We start from the raw sequence: 13437 nt of genomic DNA on the forward strand, positions 1-13437 counted from the left end.
GATGAAGGAGCTTGGGGTTGGCAACTTTTCTTTTTTTTTTAATAGTCTATATAAACATTTAAAATTGCCCCAACTGTTACAAAGTTGTTCAATCCCAAGATGATGGAAGTCATCTTTGATGTTTTCTTCTCTCTTATTCCTCTATTCTTCACTACTTCCACTCACACACACACATACACAGTCAATCTTTAAATCCTGTGAGACATGGCTCCTATGAGTCTCTCAAATCCATATACTGTCTCTATTTCCATTGACAATGTCCATAACATAAATAGACACATTAACATTAGGTATGATCATCATTTACCCTCCTAATTTTTCTCCCCATATCCAATATTCATCTAGCAGCTGGAGTATTCTTCTCTAAAAAGGTAAATTGAAGGATGTAGCAGTGCACACTTAGTCTCAGCACTCTGGAGTATGAGACAAAAGGATCTCGAGTTTGAGGACAGTCTGTGCTATATAGTGAGACCTTATATCAAACAAAACCAAAGTAAACTAAATTATGTTGCAGTCTTGCTTAATTTTCTTCAATGATTTCCTGAAATTTTAAAATAAATCCCAGATATTTTAACATGACCTCAAAACCCCTATGTGATCTTAACTCTTGGTCCCCAAATTGATCTCCTGCCAGTTTACTCTACCTGTTCCTGCATCAAGGGCCCCAAACTTTTCTGTTTCTCTAAAGGACCCAGCTCCTTGTCACTTCAGGGCCTTTGAACATACTGTTCCCCTGTGCACATTTTCTTCATAGTCTGCTCACAGTCTGCATTTCTTTACTGCTACACTAATCACAAATAATTTTTATAATTTATTATTTAACATCTCTGTCTGAGCCCAAATTTTAAATTCTATGTAGTCAGATACCAAGTCTTATTCACTTCTCTCCTCAGACTAAAACATGCAATTAATAAAAATTCACTGAATTAATGAATTAATTAATTATTGCCTTCTACAATTTTGAGTTGTTTTAAACATGCTTCCTGTTTAAAGAAACAGTAAGCTCCTTACAGGCAAATAGTCATCAATTTTATTGGGAACTAATTTTGAACAACTGCAGGGATGACTCGGACATGAATTTACAACACAGTGGCAATAGAGCATGTAAACAAGTCAGTGCGAAACAATATTTAAAAGTGCCATTTGCAATAAGAACGTATTTCTTTGGAAATACAGTGAAGAAGGGGGTAAATGCCACTTGGCTGAGTCCGGGTAAGATGAATTGAACGCAAGATTTTGAAGCACAGGGAAGAAGTTACAAGTAGCAAAAGCATGAAGGGCAACCAAGGAGTGGAGTTGGAGATGTAAGAATGCAATAATTTTAATGGAGGGAAATGACATGCGATCTGTTTCCCCATAGGACCTCCCACAACAGATCATTAAATACATACAGTAAACACTGAATAAAAACTTGTAATCTGGTTTTGAAGAATGGTCAGAAATGTGGAAGTAATAAGGAACATAACTTGCTAAAGTCAGAATAAGAGAGCAGATGGAATGAGCTTCCTTCCATCATTAATATTCAACAGCATTGAAACAATACTACTTCAAGGAAACACTCAATAAGAAGCTGTTTCTGGCGCTTCCTTTCATCAAACCAGTTTATATTTGAAACCTCTCTGGAAGATCCTCAGTGCCTATTGAAGTTTCACTCACAGCATTACACCTAAATTTCCACCCAGTGAACACCATTCTCTAGAAGTATCTTTGAGACTATTTTTTTTTCTGGTTTCCAGTGCTGCAGGACCGAGAGGAGGATGGGGGCTTTCTCTTACTTCCGCGCAAACACTTCCAAGCCAGGTCTCAAGCCCCATCCTTTGAAGGTGGAGTCCTGCTTTCCCAAGGCCTGGTACTTCTCCTTGTCCTGCTTTTGACCATGAATAATAGGTATCAGATTTCTCTGCTCTTGACTCTTATTTCCTGAATCAAAACATAAATATAGATAGACAATTAGTGCTGAAAAAATCTTTTCCCACTCTAAATCTCTTATGCTTAGAATTGAATTCTAAGAAGCCAATCCTTCATTATTTCTCAGTCTTAGGAGAACTGGAGATGTTAGCAAAGGATTTCAAATTATTTATATTTCAAGAAGCAAAAATTTTAATCCCACACATGCTTTCTCAATTGCATAAATAAGATTCAAGGAAAATCACTGTATTGCTGTTTATGGAAAAAACTAAAAGAAAGGAACATAATTATGTAAAGCTTCTTTCTCTAAATTAGCAGATTATGCTTCTAGTAGTAGGCAAGGATGAAGAAGAAATTATAAAAATTTGGGGCTTATGTAATGATTTTAAATGAAGATAAATCATTGAAAACCATAGTTCTAAATAGGTTAAGAAGTTCTGCAGCTTTCATACCTAAGACTTCATTCTTTTGTGTGGTTTGGTTCTTGCTTCTATGTTTGTTATTAGTAGTAGTATAATTCATTACAGAAATCATAATATGCACTGCACTATAAGCTAGACTATCACATGAATGCTTTGTTTATATCTATATGTGAATTATATTTCTGGGCCTAAGAACCTTAGGGTAAGAGTCAACATAACTGCATAGATACTAAAGCACACTCCCTTTCAACAGAAATGTATTTTACAATATTAAGCCAGGCATGGTGGCAAATGCTTGTAATCTCAGCACTTGGGAGGCTGAGGCAGGTGGATCGCCATGAGTTCAAGGCCAGCCTGGTCTACATAGTAAATTCAAGACAAGCCCAAACTATACAGCAAAACCCTGTCTTAAAATAATACAAAACAAAACAAAACAAAAAAACAACAAAGAATGTATTTTACAATATTAAATAAATTTGAGAGGAGAAGTTGAGGAAGGCAGGAGCCTCCCAGCCTGAGATAACAACTTAACATATGGGATTGAATTAGATTGAATGTCCCAAGCATGAGTGCCTGGCCAGCCCTGCCCATCTGGCTGTACTACTTTGGGCAAATCCCTTGAGGAAAGGTGACTAGACCTAGGAGAAGATGACTACATGACTCCTTCTAGCTTCAACCTACCAGCTTATGCTTCCAATATTTAGTCTAGAAAATACTCCTATAATCAAGATTTACCCTTCATGTGGAACCATTGGCTAAGATGGAGGAACATTTTAGTGATTTAAGATGCTATTCAGTTGTAATAAGAAAGTAATTTTGTTTCTGCCAAACATTCTGATTATTATAATTTTTCTGCTGAGTCTTATTTTTAAAAGACATTATGTGCATCAAGACTGATATAGCCTTAAGGAATTGTAGAAATTTTAATATCTGTTGATGTGGATGAGAAACTAAAATTTCCATATTTAAAATTGTGAGGTGACTTCTAAAGGTGTAACATTAAACTGCTGTCAGAAATGTTCAATATTTTCTCATCTACATACAATTGTTTCTTGGTAGCTGAAAGCCCAATCTGATTTGTTAGGGTACATTTTAGGTACATTTTCTACTCTTTCCCCAAGCTTTCTACAATGCCTGTGCCAAAAGCAAGATGATGAAATTAAAGAATTTCTTATGTTCTGTCTTTGTGTGTGTGTGTGTATTGGTGTGTGTTTGTGGGGCAAATAGAGAGAGACAGAGAGATCCCTTGAAGGGATAATTTTAAAATATGTGAGTTTTAGTTAATGACACATGTAAGAAGAATATTTATAATGAGAAGCCCAATACAAATAATCTTTTATTCAAAGATTTTTCCGGGTACATTTGTGTGTGTGTGTGTTGTGTGCGTGTGTGCATGTGTGTGTGTGTGTGTGTGTATTTATATGCAGCAGTTGTAAATCCAAATGTCAGGATTGATTTTTTTTCATCCAGTAGCATGAGAAAAACTGAGAAATACTTAAATCTACCTTTGCCTTCTTGGGCCAAATACACTTTTAAAAAGAAGACAATTGAGATATTATGATGAAATTCAGTGAAATCTTTCTAATTTCTATTCACAATGTAAATGTTCTATGAAAATGACACAAGACTTGGGGGGATATCATTTCTGAAAAAAACTGTAGAGATCATTTGCAAAACAAACTAGCTGTTGCTATGCTTATCTCATATTTTTGTTGCATTCTTTTTTCTCTGACAGATATAACCACAGTTCCCAGCACTTAGGCTTAAACATTTATTTATTTAGGGCTCGCTAAAAATAATAAATACCCACATGAGCTGAGCGTTGTGGCACATACCTGTAATTTCAGCACTTTGGGAGGCTGAGGCAGCCAGATCAAAAGTATCAGGGCCGTGTGGGCAACTTAGTGACATAGCAAGACCCTGTCTCGAAATAAAAAATAAATAAATAAAAATTCTTAAATGTAGCTCAGTGCAAAAACCTGCAGTTTAATCTCCAGTACGATAGATAGATAGATAGATAGATAGATCCCCAAGAGTAATTAGCAAGAACTACTTTATCAAAGTAGGTTCTTGTTTTGCCCAGCTAGAAAGATGAAGACAAGTGTTGATTCTTGTATGACAGATCCAGCTTTTCTACCTGAGTCTATATCTGAAGGAAACCAAGCATGTAAAATAGGTATCTGCTTATTTCTATTTATTGCAGCACTATTTCTAATAGTTAAGGCATGGAGGAAGGGAGAATGGAGAAAAATGTTTTCATCTAATTTGGGAAAAATAAGCAAAGTAACTTTTATGTTCTTGGGTTAAAGAAGGAGCATGAAAATAAGAAAAGTGAGTGTTTATTGACTATCTACCATTTTTTTCTCATGAAATCTTTGGCTGTAGCTGACCTAAGTGTGGCAAAGGCATCATCAGCATTTTTGTTTGAGAGTAGTTTGCACGCCCCCCTTGAAAGTTAACTTTGTCAGTTTTATTATTATTATCGACATTAATTATACAAACTAGAAGAATTCATTGTGTTATTCCCACAGGTGCACACATCATGCATTGATGATGTCCATCCATTCCCCTTTTCTCCTTCCTCTGTCCCCTTCCTAGATCCTATTAATCTTTCTTCTACTTTCAGATATTTTTTGAATAAGTTTCCATGTACAAGACAGAAGATGTGATATTTGTCTTTCTGTGTCTGGCTTATTTTACTTAACATTATGTCCTCCAGTTTCATCTTTGCTACAAATGACAGGATTTCATTGTTCTTTATGGCTGAAATATATATATATATATATATATATATATATCCTATTTTCTTTATTCATCTGTTGACAGGAACCTAGGTTGATTTCATAACTACTGTGAATAATGCTGCAATAAATACAGCTATCTATTTTACATCCCTGATTTCCTTCAGATACATACTCAGAGGTGAAATAGCTAGATCAAATAGTAGTTCTATTTTTAATTTTTTGAGGTACCTCCATACAGTTTTCCACAGTGGCTGTACTAATTTACATTCCCACCAAAAATGTATAACAGTTTCTTTTTCTCCACATCCTTGCATTTGTTATTTTTGGAGGGTTTTGTTTGTTGATTATAGCCATTCTGACTGGTATTAGATTATATCTCACTGTAGTTTGAATTTTCCCTGTCCTGGTAGCTAATGATATTAAGTATTTTCTTACATTTATTGCCCATTTGTATTTCTTCTTTTGACAGTGTCTATTCAGATCATTTGCCCATTTTAATTGGATTACTATTTGGTGTTTTTTAGTTCTTTATGTATTCTGGATATTAACCCTCTGTCAGATAAATAACTAGCAGAGATTTTCTCCCACTTTTTAGGTTCTCTGGTTACTCTATTGATTGTTTCCTTTGTTGTGTAAAAACTTTTTAGTTTATCATAAACCCATTTTACAATTTTTGGTTTTATTTCTTGTGCTTTTGGCATCCTGTCTAGGACTGCCTGATCATAGACTAAACCCTCTCAAACTGTGAGCTAAAAAAAATAAGTTAATCTCAGTTATTGATTATAGTAATGGAAAGCTGGCTAACACCTGACAAGCAGTAAGCACAATGAAGATGAGCTCCAGTCATCATTGCAGCACTATGTTTTTCAGCTCAGGGCTGTCTTGATGTCTCATACATCCTCTAATGGTATTTGGAATTAAAAATTAAAGATTGTGGTTTGGAAAAATCACACTAAAGCAATGGTAATTTCAAATCATGTTTTATCAAATTATACCTAAATCCCACTCTGCTAACTAGGGTGGCAGTCATTTCCTCCCTATCCCCTCCTCTCAGTGCTACATAAGAATCACCACTCTAAGGAAACATATTACCTTTACCTGATAGGGTGAATTACAAAGTGTCAAAGCAATGACCCCCTGAATAGCACAATAACCTATGTACATTTTCCAATGTAGGAGAAATAGCAGAAGAATAAAACTTCTGAAGAAGAGTAAAAGGCATGTGGGTAAATGAGCCACTATGAACCAGGACTCAGACCTGGTAGACACTTTGGGGACCTCAGTCAAGTGGTAAAGCCAGAGCCGTCACTGCCTCCCCAGTACTCCAGAACAATCCAGAGACAAGGATTCTAAGACATGAGTTGAGTTAGGCTAAGCCTGGCGAGGCTGGACTAACTGCCCTAGACAATTTTAACTTCTCCTCGGTGCTTGAAATTTAACAGCCTTTAATTTCACATTTAGAGATCAGAGCCTAGGATTATTCCTACTGGGAAATAATTTCACAGAAAAATATGAATCTGATATTAAACCACAGATATTGATAAAGGAAATAACCCTGAACTCTTAATATGTATATAATGGGCTGTTCACAAGAGAATTGGGAAATTTGGCAGCACAGAGGATAAAAAAAGTACTGAAGCAGAGGCTGAGAGATCAAAGGAAAAGAGGCACCTCACATATGTGCATTTGGATAGTTGTTTATCAGTCATAATCCAGGTTTCCCTCTGAGTCTGTACAGGTTGATTTATTTCATAAATCTTAAAAATGCATTATGAACACTTATAAATGATGTCGCCAAGTGGCTCCTGGAACTAAGAAAAGCCTTTATTTGCTTTAGCCTTGATTTCTTCGTTCAGCATCACAGGCTCCAACCACTAGAGGGAACTGCTCCATCGACTGTATGATGAACTGACCAGACTTCTACGTCCTTATGGCTGTGGTAGAATATCATTTCATATTAATTCCCTCAGAAGCATGAATCAATCATCAATCCAATCATCTCTCCTTCAGGACCTGCAAAATATATTGTCTTGGCTTCAGAGATCCATGGATGGAAATATTCCTGTTTACCAGGATGAATTCTCAGACTGTTCCTTTCTGTAGCCCACCTTGTAACTCTGCATCCTGTGCAGTAGAGGTGGTACCCTCCTGGGGGTGAGTAGTAAACTGAGAGGGTTCTCACAGGTACCATAATCCTATCAATAAGCTGGTCAAAAATATGACACTCTCCTTCCTTCCTCCAAAAGGAGCAAATTAATTTCAAAAAAAATCACTAGGTACTTGATTACATAAAACAGCACCTGGGGAGGACACTGGCTCAGTAACTTCCAGTGGTTCAAATGGCTGCTTGTGCTCTGCGCCAGATAACAGCACCCAGATCTCACACGGATGACCAGGAAAAGGAACTCATAAAACCAGCATGTCCAATGAGCAAAGAAGAGCAAAGCTGAATAAAATTTCCTTGAAAAAAAATTAAAAATTTCTGACTGGCTTCTATGAACAGTTTGCGCTGTCAGGCAAATTTTGCTTTCTTTAGTCCTTCAAAGTTTTACCCACAAACTCACAAGAATAAATCAATACAATGGGAGTAAAACTAAACATTTATAGATCATGAGAAAAAAATGAGTATCTTTGCTCCTAGAAGTTTTGAGATTAAGTATCTTTAATAAATAAGTTATTGATTATTATTTCTGTGTTTCAAACTCTTGTCCTCTCATTCAGCATCTGCTTTTCACCAGAAATTGTTTAAGATACTAAAACATGTATATGGAGGTCTGGTAGTAAATAAAGGACTACTTTTATTTTGGAGATTTTATTTGCTTTTTAAATTAAGCTTTTTATCATATATCATTGTAGGTTTACATTCAATTGTAAGAAATAATACATAGGTCCCTTTCCCCTATGTACCTCCAATACTAACACCTTGCAAAACTGGTGCAATACCAGAACCAGGATATTGACAAAGATACAGACGTTGTCATCACCACAAGGATATTTTATGGGGCCCAATTATAGGTATACCCACATTTCTTCCCCCTTCCTCGTCTCTATTCTTGACAACCACTAATCTTTTCTCCACTTCTGATATTTTATTTTTTGAGATTGTAGTATAAATGGAATCAAATAGTATACAAACTTTGGAGATTGACTTTTTAGCTCAGCATAATTCTCCTGAGATTCATCCAAGTGTTTGTAGATATCAGTAGTTCACTCTGTCTTACTGGTGAGTAATATTCTATAGTATGGATGTACCATAGTTTGTTTAACCAATCATTAAATGACATCTGAATTGTGTCCAGCTTTTGTGCAGTACAATGCAGATGATACAAACATACAGGTAGAGAAATATAAGTATTCATTTCTCTGCAATAAATGTCCAGGGGTGTAATCACTGGGTCCTATGGTAGTTGCATGTTTAGTTTTTAAAGAAACTGCCAAAGTGTTTTCCAGAGAGACTATCATTTTTATTACCCCCAGCAATATTTAAGTAGTCTAATTTCTCTGAATCCTTGCAGTTTTATTTTAACCATTCTGGTAGGTATGCAGTAATATCTCATTATGGTTTTAATTTGTACTTTTAATTTGCATCTTTCATGTGTTTATTTGCCATCTTATTTATTTTCAGTAAAATATCTTTACATCCTCTTTACTCATTTTCTAATTTGGTGGTTTGAGTTTTTGTTGTTGAGTTTGGAGATTTTATAATTATATATTCTCAAAACTAGTACAGTAAAACCTTGGGTTGCAAGTAACTTGTTCTGTGAGTATTCCGCAAGATGAGCAAACATTTCCAATAAATTTTAACTTGATAAATGAGTGATGTCTTACAATACAAGTATTATGTGATGCCAAACGTCACATAATCACAACTGAGCCCTTATCCCGCCCCCCCAGATTGTGGGTGATCACTGAGGAGGAGAAAAAGGTGAAGGAATCCCTCACTTCAAATGAGATAATGGAGATGTGTAAAATGTGGGAAACAGTGCAAAATTTTGTAGAAAAGCACCATCTGAATAAGGCTGTAACACTGCAAGTGATGAATCTGTTTAATGGCAATGCAATGTCACATTACTGCAAAATCTTCAAAAGGAAACAAAAGCAAGTGTCATTGAATAGGTTCCCTGTTAAAGGTGCATGAAAAGAAAAAGATTCCATTGAGCCAATAGATAACATCTGATTCCATTAGTGATAGTGAAACTTATCCTACACAATAATCCTCCTCTCTCTTATCTCTTTCACACCAGATAGGAAGATTTTCTCTTTGTTTATTATTAATTTTATTGGTACTTTTTAGGTATACAATATAATGACATTCATCATTGGAAATTTGTACCTTTACATAATATATCTTGGTTCTTATATTTTCATCATTCCCCTTCCCTCCCTTCAGCCCCTCCAACCCTATTTACAAAGACTTTGTTTCCATTTTTTCCTTTTCTCATATTAATTCCATTCCCTTCTTTCCTTTCCCCAACCCCTCCCACTTCCCCTTTGAACCTTTTCTTCCTATTTCACATTTTTCTACCTCACCCCAGAAAGAATGGCTGCTATAAGAAAATCAACCAATAACAAATGCTGGCAGGGCTGTGGGAAAAAAGGGACCCTTTCCACTGTTGGTGGGAGTGTAGACTGGTGCAACCACTATGGAAATCAATATGGAGATACCTCAAAGAACTAGGATTAGAGGTCCCATTTGACTCAGCTATTTCCCTACTGTGTATCTTTCCAAAGGAATTAAAAAATCATACCACAGTGATATATGTGCACCCATGTTCATAGCAGCACAGTTTGTAATAGCTAAAACTTGGAAATAGCCCAATTGCCCATCAACTGGAGACTCAGTAAAGAAAATGTGGGATTTTTTAAAAAATTGGAGCACTACTCAGCCATAAAGAATGAGAAACTATAGACATTTATAGCTAAATGGATGCACATTGAGGCAATACTCTTAAGTGAAATAAATATGAAGATTTTCAAAGGTAATTATAGGTTAATTTGTTTATTGTTCTTTATATTTTATTTTTTTGTTATTTTGTCTTGTATTACAGTATTATAATTATTTTTATGTGAATATTTTTGGGTTGTGGAAAGAATCATGTGCTTTCATTATTTCTTATGGGGAAATTCACTTTGATATACAAGTGCTTTGGATTACAAGCATATTTCCAAAATGAACTATGCTTGCAAACCAAGATTTTGCTGTCTATTAATGAGAATGGTCTCAATTTGCTAGTCAAAGATGCAGCAGAATGGATCAAGAAACACAATACAATGATATATGTTATATACAAGAAACACATTTAACAAAGAAATTAAAAGAGAAGCATCATGCCCAAACTTATTCCTGGAAGCAAACATTACCCTGCTTGAAAAACCAGAAAAGGACCCAACAAAAAAGAGAACCATAGACCAATCTCTTTAATTAACATTGACATAAAAATCCTCAACATGATACTGGCAAACAGGATGCAATGAATCATCAAAAATATCATATATTATGACCAAGTAGGATTCATCCCAGGGATGTATGGATAGTTCAACATATGCAAATCAATAAATATAATACATCACATAAACAGAAGCAAAAAAAAAAAATCACATGATCATCTCAACTGATGCATAAAAGGCCTTTGACAAAATCCAACCCCCATTCATGATAAAAAAAAAAAAAACCTTTAAAAAATAGGTATAGAAAGACCCTATCTCAATCTGATAAAAGCCATTTATGACAAACCAATTGCCAACATCATATTAAATGGAGACAAACTAAAAGCTTTCCCTCTAAAATCAGGAACAAGGTAAGGATGTTTGCTATCACTACTACTGTTCAATTTGGTTCTCAAAGCATTAGCCAGAGCAATCAGGCAAGAGAAAGAAATAAAAGGGATACACATAGGAAAGGAAGAAGTCAAAGTACCACTATTTGCAGATGACATAATCCTATACATAGAAGAACCAAAAAAATTGCCCTTGACACCCTCAGGCAGCACCTATAACTCACTAACGAAGATGAGTCACATTCCTGAGCAGCAGAATGGCTCCACGCCTGAAGTGAGGGTACAGCCTCTTCAGTTCAATCAGGCCCACATCTGTCTCCTCATGAACACTGCCCTATATATTCTGCACACAGTACTCTACCCTTCCACAGCTCCTCAGCCTTTGAAGACACTGGCTGGAGCCAAAATGAGAGGGCAGAGCTGTGTTCTCATCAGCTCCCAGGCTGGAGCAGCTATGGTATGTGCAGGTAACATTTCCTTTGTAGCCCCATAGCACTCAAGACTCAGTGCACAAAGCCCAGAACTGCCTCCATGGTGTTGGGCTGCAGAAAGAGGAAGAGGCCCTTCCTTGTCTGGAGTCACTGTGGGAAAGATGAGAACTCCCTCAACATAAAGGTTTCTGTAAGACCTTGAACTCAAAAGTGTAAAGACTAAGTCGGGAGCTCTTAACTTCTGTCCAAAAAATTCCACCAAAAAGCTAATAGGATTAATAACTAAATTCAGTAGTGTATCAGGATACAAAGTTGATACACAAAAATTACTAGTGTTCCTGCACACCGATAATAAACTCACCAAGAAAGAAATTAGACAAACAATACCTTATACCATAGCATCAAGACAAATTAAATACCTTAGAATTAATTTAACCAAGGAATGAAAGACCACTACATTAAAACTATTGTATTTTGAAAAAGCAGATCAAAGAGGACATCAGAACATGGAATTGTGTCTCCTTTTCCTGGACAGGCAGAACCAATACAGTCAAAATGGCCATACATCTAAAATTTATATACAGATTTAACAAAATCCCAAGCAAACTACGAATAGCATTCCTCACAGAACTAGAGACAACAATCTTAAAATTCATATAGAACCACAAGGGACCTAGAATAGCAAAAGTAACCTTGTGCAACAGAAGCAAGGCAGAAGGAATAACAGTTCAGGACTTCAAGTTACACTACAGAGCTAAAAACAGCATAATATTTGAGGGGGGGGAAGGATCTATGGATCAGTAGAATAGAATAGAGGATGCAGAAACAACTCCAAGCACATTCAGCTACCTGATCTTTGACAAAGGAGCTAAAATCTTGTTAGAGGAAAGATAGGCTCTTTAACAAAAGGTGCTGGGAATAATGGCTATCCACATGCAGAAGACTGAATCTAGACCCATATCTCTCACCATGTAGTAAACTAAAATCAAAATGGATCAAAGATTTAAATATTAAAACACAAACAATCTGCTGGAAGATAAAATAGGTCAGACTCTTGAAGACATATATGTAGGCAAGGACCTTCTGAACAGAACCCCAATTGCACAAGAGATAACACTAAGAACCAACAAATGGGATCATATCAAATTGAAAATCTTTACACTCCAAAGCAAACAACTAACAGAATGAAAAGACAACCTACAGAATGGGAAAACGTTTTTTACCACCTGTGGACACTAAGGTAAAAGGTTTACAGGGACAGTCAGCTATAATACCTAGAAGCCTCCAGCTGTTATCCGAAACCGGTGGTCACCTAGATTCCAGGAAAGGTGGAGCTGCACATGACTGAGACCATCACAGACAGAGACAATGCTTTCCTGGAAATTAAACCATCTCTCAGCTATAAAGATCGCAGAATTATGTCACCAGGACTGAGATAATCATCAACCAGACCCTAATCCATTAGGTAATCCTTAAAAACTGGCCTTTTGTTTTATAAGTGGGCTAGTTTGAACTTCTATATCAGAGTGTGCCCCCTCCAGCCACCTAAACTGGAGTCCTCCCCTATCTTCCCTTAACATTTTAATTAAAGGTTTTTTTCTTTAAAATTTAAAAAACAAAAAAGGAAGAATTGTGTATTTATGCCTTATAGGCTCAGGAGTTATATAACCATCCTACTTAAAGACTGGATCCTTGAACAGGCTTCAAAGGGCATCTAGTACAACTCACATTGTACTGAGAGGAACTAACTGGGAAATGGAGGAGCAGTTATCTCAGAATCTCAGAGCTGGTTACTAACAGCTGAAACAAGATTCCATACCTCCAAGACATGTGAACATTCAAAATCAAGAGCTACTTTCATCCATAGTAATTGATGGTGGGAAACCCTGGGTTCAGTAGATGTTACAGCTTCAGGTTTAAAAATATACATAATTCTCTGTTCCTGAAGCAAACCAAGCAGCCATCAGTGACTGCACCATTCCCTTAGCTTTTTGCTCTTGATGGTAATTTTCTTTGCAGTGACTTTCAGTTTTCTGCAGTGCTAGCCAGTCGTGACTGGTTGTGGCATCTCTAACAAAACATATTGGATTCTGTTGTGAAGTCCCATGGTTGCATTACAGAGCTAAAAATAGAATTACGTTGTGTCATCTGATAT

General features: G+C 36.2%; 1 long non-coding RNA gene across 2 annotated transcripts; it reads right to left on the reverse strand.

Moving 5' to 3' along the window:
* Positions 1-493: 493 nt before the first annotated feature.
* On the reverse strand, positions 494-12691 carry LOC101712425 (uncharacterized). Of its 2 annotated transcripts, none has more exons than XR_015451652.1 (4): positions 12557-12691; positions 6751-7087; positions 4166-4250; positions 494-1920 (listed from the first exon to the last, which is right to left on the reverse strand). It is a non-coding gene; the product is annotated as an uncharacterized LOC101712425 (long non-coding RNA). The 2 variants fall into 2 exon arrangements; XR_001184222.3 differs by having other exon boundaries at positions 6746-7087; positions 12557-12690.
* Between the last annotated feature and the right edge of the window lie 746 nt (positions 12692-13437).

This window comes from Heterocephalus glaber, unplaced genomic scaffold (genome assembly GCF_053883595.1).
Source record: "Heterocephalus glaber isolate CG9 unplaced genomic scaffold, H.glaber_assembly_v1.0 deba00001429, whole genome shotgun sequence".
Lineage (NCBI taxonomy): Eukaryota > Metazoa > Chordata > Mammalia > Rodentia > Bathyergidae > Heterocephalus > Heterocephalus glaber.